This window comes from Tachyglossus aculeatus, unplaced genomic scaffold, assembly GCF_015852505.1.
Source record: "Tachyglossus aculeatus isolate mTacAcu1 unplaced genomic scaffold, mTacAcu1.pri scaffold_82_arrow_ctg1, whole genome shotgun sequence".
Taxonomy (NCBI): domain Eukaryota; kingdom Metazoa; phylum Chordata; class Mammalia; order Monotremata; family Tachyglossidae; genus Tachyglossus; species Tachyglossus aculeatus.
The window spans coordinates 2,751,714-2,771,778 of NW_024045094.1; the positions used below are offsets into that span (position 1 = coordinate 2,751,714).

At 48.5% G+C, this 20,065-nt stretch overlaps 1 non-coding gene across 1 annotated transcript; it reads right to left on the reverse strand.

Annotated features, from left to right (window-relative positions):
* Positions 1–12,667: 12,667 nt before the first annotated feature.
* On the reverse strand, positions 12,668–12,805 carry LOC119924154. The gene has a single exon (XR_005449049.1). It is a non-coding gene; the product is annotated as a small nucleolar RNA SNORA7 (small nucleolar RNA).
* Positions 12,806–20,065: the final 7,260 nt, after the last annotated feature.

The window sequence follows — 20,065 nt, forward strand, 5'->3', positions numbered from 1 at the left end:
GTACTTCTCCTTGGCATGTATATGGTTTTACTCTATTGCACAGCCAACTCTCTAGATTGCTCTGCTGTAAATACTTCTATGTCTATCTCCCCTTTCCTTTACTTTTATTAATGTCTATCTCCCCCTCTTGATGGTACTTGTTAAGCACTTACGATGTGCAAAGCACTGTTCTAAGCTCGGGGGGGATACAAGGTGACCAGGTTGTCCCATATGGGGCTCACAGTCCTAATCCCCATTTTACAGATGAGGGAACTGAGGCACAGATAAATTAAGTGACTTGCCCAAAGTCACACAGGTGATAATTGATGGAGCCATTATTTGAACCCATGACATCTGACTCCAAAGCCCGTGCTTTTTCCACTGAGCCACGCTGACCGAAAGCTTTTCTCTATGACATTTATTAGGCGTTTACTATTTGCAAAGCACTGTTCTACGTGCGAAGGTAACATGCCTACCAGCTCTGCTCTATTGTATTCTCCCAAGTGCTTAGAACAGTGCTCTTCCCCCAGTCAGCGCTCAATAAATGTCATTGATTGATTGAATGATCAGTCTCAGCTCTTTGTGGGCAGGAAATGTGTCAATACTGGTCTTATGCTTCCCATGGGCCAACACTTAATTATGACTTCTTCCTTATGCCTCAACCAGTCTCAAACCAGAAGACAACCTTAATCTATCAATGATAATTATTGAGCATTTACAGTGCTGAACACTGTATTACGCACTTGGGAGAGTACAATAAAACATGGTTGGCAGACAACTTCCCTGCCCACAATCCATGGTATTTATTGAGTGCTTACTGTGTGCAGAGCACTAAACTAAGTAGCTGGGAGAATACAACGGAGTTGCTAGACATGTTCCCTGCCCACATTCAATCGGTCGATAGCATTTAGTGAGCGCTTACTGTGTGCAGAGCACTGTACGGAGGGCTTGGGAGAAGACAATGCAACAGAATTGGTAGATGTTTTCCCTACTCACAATGAGCTCTGAGTCTAGAGACCAGTTTATTTCTATCCCTCACCCTACGCTCAAACCTTCCCCTTTACGTTACAATTTTCAAATCAGTAAGATATCTAGAGTATTTTATAAACACTATTCTAAGAATATATATTAGTATATGATATAGATAATATAATGACAATAATTGTGGTATTTGTTAAGCACGTACTATATGTCAAGCATTGGACTAAGTCTTGGGGTAGATACGAGATAATCAGGTCCTGATAGGACCCAGTGTCTCATTATGAGGGAGAACTGATGCTGAATCTCCATTTTGCTCTACTGTATGCCAAGCACTGGGATAGGTACATTGGACACAGTATTTGGTCTGCCTGAGGCTTACAGTCGAAGAGAGAGGGAGAGCAAAAGTGATATCCTTGCCTTTGAAGAGTTTACATTATAATGGATTGTTGGATCTCTGCCCACAGTGTATGAATCAATCAACGATATCTGGTGAGCACTTACCGGATATTAGACACTGTACTGAGCACTCAGCAGATAAGGAAACTGGAGCACAGAGAGATTAAGCGGATTTCCCGAGGTCACACAGCAGGACAGTGGCAGGGATGGGGGTCTTCTGAGTCTTAGAAATTGGCTCTTTCCATTGACTACTGATTGGTGGCTGAGTTCCCCTAATTGACAAAGATCCCGGCCCCCTCATCTGGCCCTGGTGGGGGGACTATCTGGAATGGTTCATCTCTCCTCAGGGAAGTAACATGAAAGAATAGGAGGGATTCTGACTTTGATCCTTTTATTCTAGGCTTACATTGAAATTTCCCTTCCCTGGCCCTCATCTTTCCCCTACTCCTCTCCGGAGTCACCGGGCCTGTCCTGGGCTGCGGTGCATCGACCTCTGCTGAGAGAGAGGCTCACTTCATCTTGTCAGTCCCGGACACTGGTGGGGGTGACAGGAAAGTCTGGGTGAATGGCGGAGGCTGTCAGGATCCTCCCTCCCCCTCTCCACTCTCCGGCTGGCTGTGCCGTCCCCTCAGATGACGGCCAGGTTATTTCCAGGGGGATTCCCCGTGGGAGGAGGGGCCCGGGGCTCCGCTGAGACGGCTGACAGTTCGGGAATCTCGGAAGGCCAGGATCTCTGTGGTCCCGGCCCCCACAACCTAAATACCTGCCCAGTCCCACGTGGTCCCCACTCTGGGACTCCTTCCTATAACAACCTCACCAGACTCATCGTTCTCTTTCCATGATTAATAATAGCTTACTGTTACAACTCTGGGGATTGGAGAGATATCGTGGTAGGGAGAATAGTCACCCTAGCTCATTTGGTTATGGTTGAATCCAATATTCTTATTGGCATGGCAAAAACGAAAAGAAAAGGATCCCACTATTTCATTCGAGTTTTGATACTGAATGACTGAAGGTCGCAGGCACCTGTAACATTTTTGAAACGTGTAAGCTCCTTGTGTGCAAAGAATGTATCTTGGCCTTCTGTTGTACTTCAGTTTGATTGATTGTATTAATCCTAAAATATTGAAGTATACTATACAATTAATAACAATAGTAGCAACAGTAAGAGTAGGAGGAAAAATCAGAATGGTTTTTATTGTGTAACAACTGAGAGCATTAAGTGGTTGGAAAAATTCAACCTCTTCTCCTGCTCCTGGCTTCTGGGGCAGATTTGAGGGTAAAAACCAAGTCTTAAACACCCTTCGGCAGCTACCTCTTCAATTTTCCTTAATGGCATTTGTTAAGCACTTACTAAATACCAGGCACTGTATTAACCACTGGGGTAGATACAAGCTAATCAGGTTGGACACAGTCCATGTCCCACATGGGGCCCGCAGTATTCATCCCCATTGCTGAGATGAGGGAATTGAGGCTCAGAGATGTGAGGTGACTTGCCCAAGGTCACACAGCAGGCAGGTGGCAGAGCAAGGAATAGAACCCAGATCTTTCAGACTCCCAGGCCCGGGCCTCTGCTGGTGATGAATAAAGGGGTTGAATCCAAGTGCAGGGATCCGTCCCCAGGCATGGGAATTAGATTTCAATACCAGTCAAGAACAGCTGGATAAAAACTCTTCTACCAAACTAGTGAAAGCCATTGTTAATAGGCAGCCAGAAAAGTCTCTGACGACATATATCCCAGATCTTTGCAGGCACGCCCAAGTCTGTATAGAGTCAATCCACGGGAAGAGAAATAACAGGGTCAGAGCGTGAAGTGAAATTTTCTATCTCTGTAGAAAAGTCTCCCAATAAGGACCATCCGCATCACCATCTTCACGTCCCTGTTCCTCAAGCTGTAGATGAGGGGGTTCAGGGCAAAAGGCACCACAGTGTAGAACACGGACACCAGCAGGTCCAGAGCTGAAGAAGATTCTGAGGTTGGATGTAAGGTACCGAAGGCAGCCGAGGTGAAAAACACAGTCGTGACGACGGGGTGGGGCAAGCAGGTGGAGAAGGCTTTGGCACGGCCCTCAGCTGCCGGCATCCCCAGCACGGCCCGGAAGATGCGCACCTACGTGACGATGATGGAGATGAAGCAGGAGACACCCGAAAGGACCCCGGTGACTTCGATCATATGGATGAAGAGGTGCGTTTCGGAGCAGGAGAGTTGGACCACGGAGGCGATATCACAGAAGAACTGTTGGATCAGGGTGGACCCGCAGAAGGGTAGGGAGATCGTCCGAGGGGATAATATCAGTGCAAACAGCCCCCCGCCGAGCCATGAGGTGGCCGCAATTTTCCCACAGGTCCCTCGGTCCATGAGGACCTCATTGCGCAGGGGGAGGCACATGGCGGCGTAGCGGTCGTGGAACATCGCCGTGAGGAGTAACAGCTCGGATCCGGCCAACAGGATCACCGAGAAGAGCTGGGTGGCACAGCCAAGGAAGGAAATGGATCTCTTGTTGGTCAGGGAGTTGTAGATGGATTTGGGGACGGTGACGGAGATGTAGCAGAGGTCGAGGATGGACAGGTTCCTGAGGAAGGAGTACATGGGGCTGTGTGGGCGCCGGCCGAGGACGGTGACGGCAACGGTGAGGAGATTCCCCACCAGGGCCGCCAGGTAGACCAGGAGGAATAGCGCGGCATGGACCAGCTGCAGCTCCCGGACCTCTGAGAATCACAGCAGGAGGAATTCCCTCATCACCGTGAGGTTGACCATTTCCCAATTATTGCCTAGACCACCTACGAAAACAATGAAGAGGAAGCTATTTCAGAACCTTAACAGACAATGACAATCATATCAATCCATCAAGGGTATTTATTGAGTACTTACTTTATGCACTTTAAGCGACTGTGAGAGTGTAATAGAGCCGAGTTGGCAGACATGTTTGCTGCCCACGAGAAGCTTACAGGTTAGATGGGGAGACACATTGAAATAAATTTCACATACGTACATATGTGCTTTGAGGATGAGAGTGGGGAGAATAAGGGGCGCAAATCCAAGTGAAAGGGCAAGGCAGAAAGTAGAGAAAGTTAGGAAAATGAGGGCTTAGTCGGGGAAGGTCTCTTGGAGGAGATGTGATTTTAAGAAATTTCTGAAAGTGGGCAGAGCGATGGTCTGTCAGAGTAGACGGCGAGGCCTAGTGGAAAGAGCAAGGGCCTGAGAGTCAGAAGGACCTGGGTTCCAGTCCATATCTGCCACTTGCCTTCTGTGTGAACTTGTGCAAGTCACTTCATTTATTCATTCATTCAATTGTAATTATTGAGTGCTTCCGGTGTACAGAGCACTGTACTAAGCGCTTGGAAAGCAAAATTCGGCAACAATCCCTACCCAACAATGGGCTCACAGTCTAGAAGGAGGAGACAGACCACAAAACAAAACAAGTAGATAGGCGTCAATACCATCAAAATAGATAAACAGAAATATAGATACGTACAAATCATTAATAAAATAAATGGAATAATAAATCTGTAGAAATATACACAAGTGCTGTGGGGAGGGGAAGAGGGTAGAGCAGAGGGAGGGAGTAGGGCGGTGGGGATGGGAGGAGGAGCAGAGGAAAAAGGGGTTCAGTCTGGGAAGGCCTCCTGGAGGACGTGAGTTCTCAGTAGGGTTTTGAAAGGGGAAAGAGAGCTAGGTTGGTAGCTGCGAGGGGGGAGGGTATTCCAGGCCAGAGGTAAGATGTGGGCCAGGGGCCGAAGTCGGGACAGGCGAGAACGGGCACAGAGAGGAGGTTAGCGGCGGCAGATGAGCGGAGTGTGCGGGCTGGGCTGGAGAAGGAGAGAAGGAATGTGAGGTGGGCGCGGGGAGGGTATGGAGAGCTCTGAAAGCAATAGTGAGGAGTTTTGCTTCATGTGAAGATTGATAGGCAACCACTGGATATTGTTGAGGAGGGGAGTGACATGCCCAGAGCGCTTCTGTAGAAAGATAATCCTGGCAGCAGAGTGATGTATAGACTGAAGCTGGGAGGGAAAGGAGACTGGGAGATCAGAAAGGAGGTTGATGCAGTAATCCAATGGGGATAGGATGAGAGGTTGAACCAGCAAGGTAGCGGTTTGTATAGATAGGAATGGGTGAATCTTGGTGATGTTGTGGAGGTGAGACCAGCAGGTTTCGGTGAAGGTTTTGGTGATGGATTGGATGTGTAGGGTGAGTGAGAGAGTGAAGTCAAGGAAGACAGCAAGGTTACGGGCTTGTGAGACTGGAAGGACGGTAGTGCCGTCTTCATTGATAAGGGAGAGGACAGGATTTGGATCACTTCACTTCTTTGTGCCTCGGTTCCCTCATCAGTAAATTGGAGATTAAGCCCATGAGCCCCACTTGGATCAGGAACTGTGTCCAAACTGATAACCGTGGATCTACCCCAGCGCTTAGAACGGTGCTGCCAAATATAACCATTATTATTAGTATTATTATTATTACTATCATTATACGAAGAGGGAGGGAGTTGCAGTCCAATGGAAAGCCATGGGCCGGAGTCAGTAGTGGGATAGATGAGACCAAAATACAGTGAGTAGGTTGATTTTAGACGAAACAGATGTGTGGGCTGTGTGACCTTGAGAAGCTGTCCCCTTAAACTTTACTCTTCAGACAGAAACCAAAATCAGATATCTTGACCATTTATTACGTGCAGAACGCTGTGCTGAGCAAAATGAAATAAATGATCCCTCAGCAGATGTGGTCTCCTGTTACATCGCAAATCTGGGGTAGGAGAGCCTTTTCTCTCCCAAGTTAGCTTAACCCTCATCTAGTTGTCAGTGACGGCCCTCTCAAAGAACGGTGTCTAATGTAGCCAGCTTTGTTCTCTTCCTCAGAACTGAGCAAGGTGTTCTTCTGATAGTAGGTACTTAGCAAACACCACTGAGACGGCAGATGTTACCAGCTCTGACCATGTTTCCCCACTCCTCAAGAACCTCCAGTGGTTATCCGTCCACATCTGCGTCAAACAGTAACTCCTCACCATCATCTTTAAAGCTCTCAATCCCCTCGCCCCCTCCTATCTCACCTCACTACTCTCCTACTACAAGCCAACCCGCTCACTTTGCTCATCTAATGCCAACCTATTCACCGTACCTCGTCTCGTCTCTCGGGCCAACTACATCTTGTCCACGACCCGTATCTTACCTGGAATTTCCTCCCTCTTCGTAGCCGACAGACGTTCACTCTCCCCACCTTCAAATCCTTATTAAAATCACATCTCCTCCAAGAGGCCGTCCCCGCCTAATTCCTGATTTCCTCTTCTCCCACTCTCTTCCATGTCGCCCTTCACTTCAATCTGCCCCCTTTAGTCACCGCTCTTTTGATCCCAGGGCACTTATGTGTACATCCATAATTTATGTATTTCTATTAATGTTTGTTTCCCCTTCTAGAGTGTAAGCTTGTTACGTGCAGGGAATATGTCTGCCAATCTTATATTTTACTCTCCCAAGAACTTAGAACGGTGCTCTCCACACAGTGAATGCTCGATAGATATGATAGATTGGCCACCCCGATCGTTTGTCACCGATCCATCCCCGTCCATCCCCGCCGCCCATCCAGTAGATCCAGGGGATGGAGAGCCATGGAGACGCTGCGGGGAGAGATCTGGTTTAGGCCTGGAGGCGTGAGGAGATTCTAGTTCTCCATCACCGCCAGCTCCCCTGTAAGACCACCTACCCACCCGTGTTCTCACCGGCCCAGACTCACTGGTTAGGCGGAAGCAAGTGACCTCTGGTCTCTGGTCTCTGTCATCCTTTAACCATCCCCCGTCCCCTCAGCTCCCGGACGTCCACCCTGGGAGGATCTCCGGGAGGTGTGTGAGGTCCTGGCTCTTCTGATTTCTTGCCTGGAGCATATCAGGCTCTCGGTGAAGCCGGGTCTTTCCAGAAAAGCTCCGTGCCTGACTCCCTGCCCCCGGGGACAGGTCACACATTGGGCTGAGTGACCTCATTATATCCTGTTCTGACCTGGCTCCCACGGGGGTCCGGCGCCTCTGGGGACCTTGGGGAGCTTGGGTGGGGTAGATGCCCCGCCTCGCGTGACAACCCCACTGGGAAGCGTGTGACCCGTCTCATTGGCGTGCATCTCACGGGGAGAAACTCCTTGGAATTGCGGAGGTGACAATGAGGTGTCCATCTTGGTTTTTTGTCAGTAGCCCACCGGTTTTATCCGCTTCAATGTTATGGGTTAGCCATTTTTAATTGGTTTCGTTGTCCCAGTCCTCCCTCTACCAGACCTCACTTTAACCCTCCCACTCTTGATCCCACTTCCTAACCTCCCTGCCCTCTCTAAGACTATGCTCCTTCTGTTAATTGCCACTCCCCTCACTTCTCCCCACCCTGCTACCCACAGCTCCATTCACTGTTCTCCATCAGCCCCTCTACCCTTCCTGCATTCATTTATTATTATTATTATTATTATTATTATTATTATTATTATTATTATTATTGTCCTTATTATGGTTCTTGTTAAGCGCTTACTGTGTGCCATGCAGTGTTCTAAGCTCTGGGGTAGATACGAGTGAATCTGGTTTGACACAGTCCCTATACCACTAACGGTTTACAATCTTCACCCTCATTTAATAGATGAGTTAACTTACGCACAGAGAAGTGAAGTGCCTCATCTAAGGTGTCTCGAGGTGACCCTGGGGTACCGGCCATCTCAAGGTCAAATGCTATCTCGTGACCACCTGAGCCAGCAGGCAGAACTCGGAAGTGAGGGTGGGATACCGCCCCCACGACCAAATCTGCTAGATTGACAGCCCAAGCCAGGAATACAGAAGGTGTCCCTCGCCCCCGTGCCAATCAAATTAGGTATGGAGGAGGGAGGAGGGCAGAGATTGGATAGACTGAGGCCGGAAGCTGGAATGGCCTAGGGGAACAGGCGATAAATACCTGTCGCCTCTGACCTTCGGGATCAGAACACCAGGACACGCAGCAACAGGAGCAGCTGCTGCAGCAGCAGCAGCAACCCTCGTGTCTCTCTCTCTGCCCAGAAGGCCAGATGCCCGCTCCGCAACCAGAACCAACACACTGAGGCAAGGGCCGCGGGACGAGTGAGTGTCTCACGGGTGGGACCCAGGTACCCCGCTGCTGACAGGAATCATGAGTGGATTCCTCCCATGTAGGGAGAGCACATTGTGAGAACTAGCCGCCCACCAAGTGCGCGGGTTATGGAATGAATTCTTCCCATGTGGGAAAGTCAGTGGATTCTTCCCGAGTGGGAAGTGCACATGGGTGTCATCCTCGACTCCGCTCTCTCATTCACCCCTCACATCCAAGCCGTCACCAAAACCTGCCGGTCTCAGCTCCGCAACATTGCCAAGATCCGCCCTTTCCTCTCCATCCAAACCGCTACCCTGCTCATTCAAGCTCTCATCCTATCCCGTCTGGACTACTGCACCAGGCTTCTCTCTGATCTCCCATCCTCGTGTCTCTCTCCACTTCAATCCATACTTCATGCTGCTGCCCGGATTCTCTTTGTTCAGAAACGCTCTGGACATATTACTCCCCTCCTCAAAAACCTCCAATGGCTACCGATCAATCTGCGCATCAGGCAGAAACTCCTCACCCTGGGCTTCAAGGCTCTCCATCACCTCGCCCCCTCCTACCTCACCTCCCTTCTCTCCTTCTACTGCCCAGCCCGCACCCTCCGCTCCTCCTCCACTAATCTCCTCACTGTACCTCGCTCTCGCCTGTCCCGCCATCGACCCCCGGCCCACGTCATCCCCCGGGCCTGGAATGCCCTCCCTCTGCCCATCCGCCAAGCTAGCTCTCTTCCTCCCTTCAAGGCCCTGCTGAGAGCTCACCTCCTCCAGGAGGCCTTCCCAGACTGAGCCCCTTCTTTCCTCTCCCCCTCGTCCCCCTCTCCATCCCCCCGTCTTACCTCCTTCCCTTCCCCACAGCACCTGTATATATGTATATATGGTTGTACATATTTATTACTCTATTTATTTATTTATTTATTTATTTATTTTACTTGTACATTTCTATCCTACTTATTTTATTTTGTTGGTATGTTTGGTTCTGTTCTCTGTCTCCCCCTTTTAGACTGTGAGCCCACTGTTGGGTAGGGACTGTCTCTATGTGATGCCAATTTGTACTTCCCAAGCGCTTAGTACACTGCTCTGCACATAGTAAGCGCTCAATAAATACGATTGATTGATTGATTGATTGATTAATGGGTGAGAGCTAGCCGCCTCACGCACGCGCGATTAACGTATGATTGTGTTCCTCCCGTGTAGGAAAGCTCTAATATTGCTAATTGATTATATTCCTCCCGAAAGGGTAGTTCAATCCATTGCGCCTAAACAATTACATAAATTCAATTCGCCTCGCTGAATAAATTTAATATAAAACTAAGGCTTTCCATCCCCGGCCTCTCTCTCTCTCTCTCTCGCCTCGCCGATCACTGAACGAACCCGTCCCCGGATGACGGGTGACAGAAGGGGAGGGGGAAAGTGTCTGTACTGCCGCTGCAAGGCCCACTGGAGCTGATCGGGCGTGTATTTTATGTTCTCTGGGACTCCCACGAGACTATCTCTAAAGACATATTGATAATAAAACATAATGCTTCACCCTTTAAATTTTGAATCCTCTAGACCCTTGAAGAGCTAGAAAGTCGAATTTCGGAGGTCTCAGATATTTCACCGTTTCCTAGGGAACGATCACGAAGCTAATCTGTCCCTCATGGTCTCCATAGCATAATCAACCTGAGTCTCCCTGGGTGGGCCCCTCCCTACCACCATTTTATAAATGGAGAAAGGAAGGTGGAGAGAGGGGCGGTGATGGGGTCTGAACTCTACTACAGGTGAGCCTCTGGGCTGTTTATTTCGGAGCTGGAAGGCGGAGGGTAGAGGCCTAAGGGCTGGAGGAGTTGTTGGGGGGGGGGGGTCGTTTGATGGAAACCCTCAACTCTCATCCAACCAGTGGTATTCATTGAATGTTCACAATGTGCAGAACACTATTCTAAGCACTAGGGTTTTATCAGGTTGAACACCGTCCCTGTACCACATGGGGTTTCCAGTCTGTTGAAGATTGATTGATTGGTTGATTGATTGACTGCATGAATGCAAGGAATCGTAAGCAAGCAGAAACTCCTGACTACTGGCTTTAGGGCACTCAATAAATTTTTTCCTCCCACCTTAAGCTCTCTCCTCTCCTACAATACCCCAGCTCACACATTTCATTCTTCTTATGCCACCCTGCCTCATTCTTATCTTTCTCACATCAATTTATTGCTTTTCCCCTCCCTGGAACACGCTCCACCTTCACCTCCGGCAGACCACCACTCTGAATCTTCAAGATCTTTCTAGAATCACATCTTCTTCAAGAGATCTTCCCAGAACGTTCTTTCATCTCCCCACCATAATTCCTCCCCAATGACCGTGGTTACTCTCACACACCGCATTGCACTTATAGACACGTCTTTATCCTCTCTGGATTCCCCTTAGGTTTGATTATTTTAATGTCTGTCTCCTACACTAGACAGTAAACTCCTTGAAGAAAGAGATTAATGTCTTCTAAATCTATTGTAATAATTCTCACAAGCATTTAGGACAGTGATCTGTACAGAGTATGTGCCTGATTTCCCATCACTGTTGATGGCACTACCATTCTTCCCATTTCACAAGCCCGCAACCTTGGTGTCATCCTCGACTCCGCTCTCTCATTCACCCCTCACAACCAAGCCGTCACTGAAATCTGCCGGTCTCAGCTTCGCAACATTGCCAAGATCCGCCCTATCCTCTCCATCCAAACCGCTACCCTGCTCGTTCAAGCTCTCATCCTATCCCGTCTGGACTACTGCATCAGCCTTCTCTCTGATGTCCCATCCTCATGTCTCTCCCCACTTCAATCCATACTTCATGCTGCTGCCCGAATTGTCTTTGTCCAGAAACGCTCTGGGCATGTTACTCCCTTCCTCAAAAATCTCCAGTGGCTACCAATCAATCTGCGCATCAGGCAGAAACTCCTCACCCTGGGCTTCAAGGCTCTCCATCACCTCGCCCCCTCCTACCTCACCTCCCTTCTCTACTTCTACAGCCCAGTCCACACGCTCCGCTCCTCTGCCGCTAATCTCCTCACTGTGCCTCGTTCTCGCCTGTCCCGCCGTCGACCCCCGGCCCACGTCGTCCCCCTGGCCTGGAATGCCCTCCCTCCGCACATCCGCCAAGATAGCTCTCTTCCTCCCTTCAAGGCCCTACTGAGAGCTCACCTCCTCCAGGAGGCCTTCCCAGACTGAGCCCCCTCCTTCCTCTCCCCCTCCTCCCCCTCTTCATCACCCCTGCCTTACCTCCTACCCTTCCCGACAGCACCTGTATATACGTATATATGTTTGTACATATTTATTACTCTATTTATTTCTTTATTTATTTTACTTGTGAATATCTATTCTATTTATTTTATTTTGTTAATATGTTTGGTTTTGTTCTCTGTCTTCCCCTTCTAGACTGTGAGCCCACTGTTGGGTAGGGACTGTCTCTATATGTTGCCAACTTGTACTTCCCAAGCGCTTAGTACAGTGCTCTGCACACAGTAAGCGCTCAATAAATATGATTGATTGATTGATTGATTGATCATCCACTGACTGTTGTGGCTATGTCAGATCCAGGCAATTCTGTGACGTACCTTCTCCAAATTCTCCTCATGAGAGATGACACTTGGCATAGAGAAGGAGGGAGGGAGGGGGAGAGAGAGAGAGATGGAGAGAGAGAGAGAGAGAGAGAGAGAGAGAGAGAGAGACGGTAAGCTCCTTGTGGAAAGATATTGCATCTACCAAATTTATTGAACTGAGATTAATTATAGTGTTTGTTAAACACGTACTATATAACAAGCACTGGACTAAGCTTTGGGGTAGATACAAATTAAAAAGGTTGGACCCTGCCCGTCCTAAGTAATACTTTCCTAAGACTAAGTACAGTGCTCTGCACACAGTAGATGCTCAATAAACAGCATTGATTGATTGATTGAGAGAGACAGAGAGAAAGAGAGAGATACTGTACACAGTAAGCTCCTTGTGGGCAGAGATCTTATCTATTGTAATTAATCACTCAATTAATTGTCCTGTCTTGTCCTATGCTACCGAGTTGCTTCTGACCCATAGCGACACCATGGACTCATCTCTCACAGAACGCCCCTCTCTCCATCTGTAATCATTCTGTTCGTGTATCCGTAGAGTTTTCTTAGTAAAAATGTGGAAGTGGTTTACCATTGCCTCCTTCCGTGCAGTACACTAGAGTCTCCATCCCCAACTCTCTCCCATACTGCTGCTTCCCAGCACAGGGGAGTTTTGACTTGTAGCAGATTGCCTTCCACTCGCTAGCCACTGCCCAAGATAGGAATGGAATGGGTAGGCCTCTTCTTGACTCTCCCTCCCATAGCCGAGACTGGTAGAGTACTGGAAACACTCCAGGTGCGACCCTGAAAGGGGTCTCAATTAATTACTCTAAGTAATTAATTATTGCAATTCAAATGCTCTGTACAGCCAAGCACTGTACTAAGCGCTGGGATAGATACAAGATAATCAGGTCCCACATGGGGCTCACTGTCTATGTAGGACATAGTACGAGAATTGAATCCCCGCTTTGCTGATGAGGGAACTCAGACAACAGTGAAGTTAAGTGACTTGCCCAATGTCACACAGCAAGTATGTGGCAGAACCAGAATGAAAACCCAGGGTCTCTGACTCCCAGTCTTGTGCTCTCTCCACTAGATCATGCTGCTTCTCAGGAGCCATGAAAGAGCATGGAGAGGATTCGTTGGGTTGTAAAGGAAGACTTTTTTTAGTATACAAGGGATAAGGAATTGGAGTAGGCTACTACAGAGGAGATTCCACCCATGGAGGTTTTTAAGGAAATGTCAGGCTCTGCTCCACTGAGGAAGTAGGCATCTTCCTGCCCACGGAGAGGTTAATTGCTGCTCTGAGGATCTGCCATTTTTAATTTCTCCTTTCCTCATTAGAACTCCTGGTTGGGACCTTCTCCCTTGAAATGGCAGGAAAGAAATGACCAGTCACAAAGTAGTGACAGAATTCCTCCTGCTGGAGTTCTTAGAGGTCCTGGAGCTGCAGCTGGTTCACACCGCACTGTTCCTCCTGATCTATCTGGCAGTGCTGATGGGGAATCCCCTGATCGTTGCCTTCAATGCCCTCGGCCGGCACCTCCACACCCCCATGTACTTCTTTCTCAAGCACCTGTCTGATCTTGACCTCTGCTACATCTTCGTCACCGTCCCCAAGTCAATTCTCAACTCCTGGACCAACTGCAACTCCATTTCCTTCCTGGAGTGCATCTTGCAAGTGTTTCCTTACTGCTGTTTGCTTGTGCTGAGTTCTACATCCTCAAGGCTATCTCCCTCGAATGTCATGTGGCCATCTGTCTCCCCCTGCGCTGTGATGTCCTCTTGGATCGACGGACCTTTGTGAAGATGGTAGTCACCTCCTGGCTAAGCAGGGTCCTTTCTGTCATCCTGCGTACTTCCACCACCTTCTCGGTTCCCCTGGGAGGGAACAGTGTGATCCACCTGTGAGATAACACTTTTCACATCTTCTGTGAGATCCCCCAGATCATCAGCCTCTCCGATTTCCAACTAGAAGGTTTGGGAATTTGTAGCCATGATCCCTTCGGCAAGCCTGAGCTTGGTCTGTTTCTTGTCCATCGTTGTGTCCTACGTTTACATCTTCTAGGCCTTGCTGAGGATGCTGTCCGCAGGGAGCCAATCCGTAGCCTTCTCCACCCACCTGCCCCATCTCATTGTCATCACTTCGTTTATTTCCACCACCGGTGAGGTGGCCTATCTTAAACGTGTGTCAGACTCCCCGTCGATGCTGGACCTGCTGGTGTCCATGTTGTACGCCATGGTGCTCCCCGTTCTGAACACCCTCATATACAGCCTGAGGTTCAAGGACACGAAGGCCGTTCTGAGGAGGGTCGCAGCGTGGAAACGGTTCCCCTAGGACAGAAAGCACCTCTTGGGGATTGGGAACACCATCTGACTCCTCATGGTATCAAATGTGGCCCTCCAGCCAGGGAAGAGTTATTTCAAATAATTATGTTATTGTTAAGCAATACCTATGCCAGTCACTGAGTCAGTCGTATTTATTGAGCGCTTACCATGTGCACAACACTGTACTATGCACTTGGGAGAGTACAATATAACAATATAAAAGACACATTCCCTGACCACAGTGAATTTAGAGTCTACTATGTGCCAACCACTGTTGTAATAGCTGGGCTGCATACAAGGGTACCAGGTTGGACACAGTCCCTGGGGATTCAAACCTGTTCTCCTTCCTACGTCAACTGTGAGTTCCTTGTGAGACCTGATTACCTTTCTATCTACTCCAATGCTTGGTACACAGTAATTCACAAATACCACAATAATTCTTACTACTCCAGTGCTTAGTACAGAACTTGGCACCTAGTAAGCACATACCAAATACGAAAATTATTACTATTACTAACTGTCAATTTTTATGGTATCTGTTAATGTGCTTACTTTGTGCCTATCACTATACTAAGCACTGGGGTAGATACAAGATTATCAGGATGGTCACAGTCCGTGTCCCACGTGGGGAATCACAGTCTTAATCCCCATTTTACAGATGAGGGAACTGAGACACCAATGAGTGAAGTGACTTGCTTAAGGCAGAGCCGGAATTAGAACGCTGATCCTTCTGATTCCCAGGCCCGGGCTCTGCACTTCTCCGAAGCCCTTTCTCTCTCACAAGCTCTTAACAGAATGCTCTTCACACAGCAAGCACTCGATAAATACCATCGATTGATTGGTTGACTGCGGATTACTGATGTCTCTCTCTCGTTCTGTCTCTGGTCCATCACCGCTGGGAGCTCTGGGAGAGTCAGAAGCCCGCCCTCATCCAAGCACTGTTCAACACAAGCAGCTGGTCTAGGGTCTTCTGTTGAATGGGTTAGGTGGTCGCCCACCCTCACAAGTCAACCAGGGGAAATGGGAAGGCTCGGGGAGACAGGGTCCTTTAGGTGAGGCCAGACCACTGCCCACCCTTTGCCATTTCGACAAAGTGCCCACAGGCTCTGTAGTGTGAGTCCTGCTGTACTGCAGGCTGAGCAGCTCTCCGACGCTGGAAGGGAGGAAGAGAGTCCAGAGGCTCTGGTCAGGGGCCAGGGCAGCTCTTAGACACCCATCATGCCAAAACAGTAAGCCTCCACTCTCATGCCCAAATAGCACAACCAAAACCCTGTCATTGGCCAGGGGGCAGAGGAAGCAATGTGGTGCTCTGAGCCTGGAAAGCTCTCTACAACCTCTGTTTATTCAACTGTATTCATTAAGCGCTTACTATGTGCAAAGCACTGAACTAAGCACTTGGGAGAGTACGATATAACAATAAACAAACACATTCCCTGACCATAACGAGCTTACAGTCTAGAGAAGAGGGTAAGGGATTCCTGGCTGACACCCAAATCTACATCTCTGCCCCGGCTCTCTCTCCCTCCCTCCAGGCTCGTATCTCCTCCTGCCTTCAGGACATCTCCATCTGGATGTCTGCCCGCCACCTAAAACTCAACATGTCCAAGACTGAACTCCTTGTCTTCGCTCCTAAACCCTGCCCTCTCCCTGACTTTCCCATCACTGTTGACAGCACTACCATCCTTCTTGTCTCACAAGCCCGCAACCTTGGTGTCGCCCTCGACTCCACTCTCTCGTTCACCCCTCACATCCAAGCCATCACCAAAACCTGCCGGTCTCACCTCCGCAACATCACCAAGATCCGCCATTTCCTCTCCATCCGAACCGCTACCCTGCTCGTTCAAGCTCACATCCTATCCCGTCTGGACTACTGCATCAGCCTCCTCTCCGATCTCCCATCCTCCTGTCTCTCCCCACTTCAATCCATACTTCACGCCGCTGCCCAGATTGTCTTTGTCCAAAAGCGCTCTGGGCATGTTACTCACTTCCTCAAAAATCTCCAGTGGCTACTAATCAACCTACGCATCAAGCAGAAACTCCTCACCCTCGGCTTCAAGGCTCTCCATCACCTCGCCCCCACCTACCTCACCTCCCTTCTCTCTTTCTAAAACCCAGCCCGCACCCTCCACTCCTCTGCCGCTAATCTCCTCACCGTGCTTCGTTCTCGCCTGTCCCGCCGTCCACCCCTGGCCCACGTCATCCCCCTGGCCTGGAATGCCCTCGCTCCCCACATCCGCCAAGCTAGCTCTCTTCCTCCCTTCAAGGCCCTACTGAGAGCTCACCTCCTCCAGGAGGCCTTCCCAGGCTGAGCGCCCTCCTCCCCCCTCCATCACCCCCGCCTTACCTCCTTCCCTTCCCCACACCACCTGTATATATGTATATATGTTTTTACGTATTTATTATTCTATTTACGTATTCATTTTACTTGTACATATCTATTCTATTTATTTTATTTTGTTAATATGTTTTGTTTTGTTCTCTGTCTCCCCCTTCTAGACTGTGAGCCCACTGTTGGATAGGGACCGTCTCTATATGTTGCCAACCTTTACTTCCCAAGCGCTTAGTACAGTGCTCTGCACACAATAAGCCCTCAATAAATGAGATTGAATGAATGAATGAATTAATGGCCTCTGATAGGGATTTGGGCCACATGGACATCATCAGAATCCCTTGACCACCGGCTTTAAAGCCTTCGATCAACTCTTTCCCCACTATCAATCATTCAGTGATGAGCACTGAATACTTTGCAGAACAGTTTACCAAGCGCTGGGGTAGGTACTAGACAATTGGATTGGACACAGTCCCTGTCCCACATAGTGTTCGTAGCCTTATTCCCCATTTGAGAAATGAGATAACTGAGGTCCAAAGAAGTGAAATGACTTGCTCAGCATCTTGATCTTGTAACTCCATCCTCTAGACTGTAAGCTCGGTATGGCCGGGAACGTATCCTCTAATTCTGTTGTAATGAACTTTCCCAAGCGCTTAGTACAATGCTCTGCACACAGTAAGCCCTCAATAAATACGATTGAATGAATGAATAGTAAGTTCTTAATGAATTCCATGGGTTAATGAAGGAAATCTCCACACAAGGAAGCTCTCCCTATTTCTGCCAACTGGATGGTCCAGTAATTAATCAATCAATGGAAATTATTGAGTGCTTACTATGTGCTGAGCACTATGCTAACCACTTAACCATGGTGGTCTCACACAAGTCCGCTAATAATAATAATGATGGTTCTTCTTAAACATTTACTATGTACCAAGCACTCTTTTAAGTACTGGGGTGGATACAAGTTAATCAGGTTGTGCAGAGACCCTGTCCCACATGAGTGTCAAACTCTTAATTCCCATTTTGCAGATGAGGTAACTGAAGCCCAGAAAGATTAAGTGACCTGTTGCCCAAGGTCACGCAGCTGACATGTGGCAGAGCTGGGAATAGAACCTAGGTCCTTCTGACTCCCAGTCCCATGCTCTATCCACTAAATCTTGCTCCTTCTCTAATATCTTCTAGACTGTAAATTCACTGAGGGCAGTGAATGTGTCTATGAGCTATGATATACTGTACTCTCCCAAGTGAGAAACAGTGTGGCCTAATGGATAGAGCATGGTCCTGGAAGTCAGAAGGACCTAGGTTCAAATCCCAGCTCCGCCATTTGCCTGCTTTGTGACCTTCAGCAGGTTATTTCGTTTCTCTGAGATTCAGTTCCCTCATCTGTGAATTAGGGATTAAGATTGTGAGCCCTTTGGGACAGGGACTGTGTCCAACCTGATTAACTTCTATCTACCCCTAGCGCTCAGTACAGTACCTGACACATAGTAAGAGCTCAACAAAAACCATTTTAAAAAGTCCGGTTCTGGACACCATTCTATACAGTGGATCCGGTTCCCTAGAGGGGCTCTAGATACAGGCGGAGCCTGAGCGGGCTGAGTGGGAAGCTGCCCTACAATAAGCACTGTTACCCTCTCCTCACTGATTCTTTGACTTACTCGGGTCCCTTTAACTCCAGAACAGTGAAAGGCCAGAAGCAATTCCTCCTGGATTTTGCTGAGGAGGTAACCCAGAGTCTGAAACCGCTTGCGCATGCATGGTTGCCCCAGAGGCAGATTGTCTGGAAATGGTCATGATTCTCAGGCCTAACGAGGATCTTCGGCCCTGCTCTCGACCAGTCCTATTGGCAGAAGTCCCCATTGCCCCGCCCCTTGTCAGAGCAGCTCTCAGTGGACAACCTGGGGCCACGTGGAGAACAGTTCAGCCCCAGGGAGCGCTTCTCTCAGGCTTAAAATCAAAGTTATTTCACAGTCTGCAAACCTCAAGGGGAATTGGGAATGATGCACCCCGGACCAACAGACAAGCGAAGAACAAGAGAGTGCAGCCTGGACCTTTAATCACCAGTCCTCTTGAGGTCAGTGAGTTCATTATGAAATGTATGGTCTTGATCAAGAGCTCACGCTACACTGAGCACTCTGCTTAACACTGGGATAACCATACGGTCTCCACTGAGCCCAGGGAGAGTCCTTTCTATGGCCCTGAGCCTTACTGATGGCTCAGCTCCTCCAAGAGGCCTTCCCTTAAATCATTAAATTACCTTGTTCCCTCATACCTCACCTGACTGCTCAATCATAACCCACCCCACACACTTTGCTCCTCTATGCCAGCGTCTTCACTCTATCTCGATCTAGTCTATATCGCCATTGACCTCTCACCCACGTCCTGCCTCTGGTCTGGAATGCTCTCCTTCTTCCTACCCGTTAGACGATTGCTCTTCCCAGGTTCAAAACCTTATTTCAGGTACATCTTCTTCAAAAGACCTTCCCTGACTAAGCCCTCATTTCCTCTTCTCCCAATCCCTTTTGTGTCACCCTGATTTGTTCCCTGTATCTGCTCCTGCCTCCCGCCCAGCCCCACTGCACTAATGTCTACATCTGTAATTTATTTATTTGCATTAATGTGTATCCACTGTGAGCAGGAAAGTGTCTGTTACATTGTTGCATTCTGCAAAGCACTTAGTACAGTGCTCTACATACAGTAAGTGCTCAATAAATACTATTAATTGACTGATTGATTAGGTGTTGATCATCAGGCAGAATGAGGAAATTCTCTCCTGATGTCAATTGCTCTCCAGCCAGAAACTCAAATTTTCTGTAATAGACCAATCAATCGATCAATCATTGGTATTTGTTGAGGATTTACAGGGTGCAGTGCACCTGGGAGGGTACAGTACAACAGAACTGGTAGGCACATTCCCTATTCACAACAAGCTGACAGTCTAGAAGAGGAGACAGACAATCATAGAAATAAATGAATTACAGGCATGTATATTAAGCTCTGGAGGGCTAAGGGGGATGAATGAAGGGTTCAAATCCACGTATAAAATCAATCAATGAGGTTTTTGTATGACATTTGTTAAGCACTTACTATGTGTCAGGCACTGTTCTAAGCACTGAGGTAGATAGAAGTGGTTGGACATCGTCCCTGTCCCATGTGGGGCTCACAGACCAAGTGGGAGGGAAGGAGAATTTAATGCCTATTTTTCAGATGACAGAAGTAAGGTAATGGGAAGGTAAATTACTTGCTCATGGTCACACAGCCAGCAATTGCCAGAGCTGGGTTTAGAACCCAGGTCCTCTGACTCGCAGGCCCAGCTCTTTCCACTAGGCCACGCTGCTTCTATTTTTTGAGTGATTACTGTGTGTAGAGTACTGTAATAAGCACTTGAGAAAGTACAGTTTAACAGTGTTAGCAGTC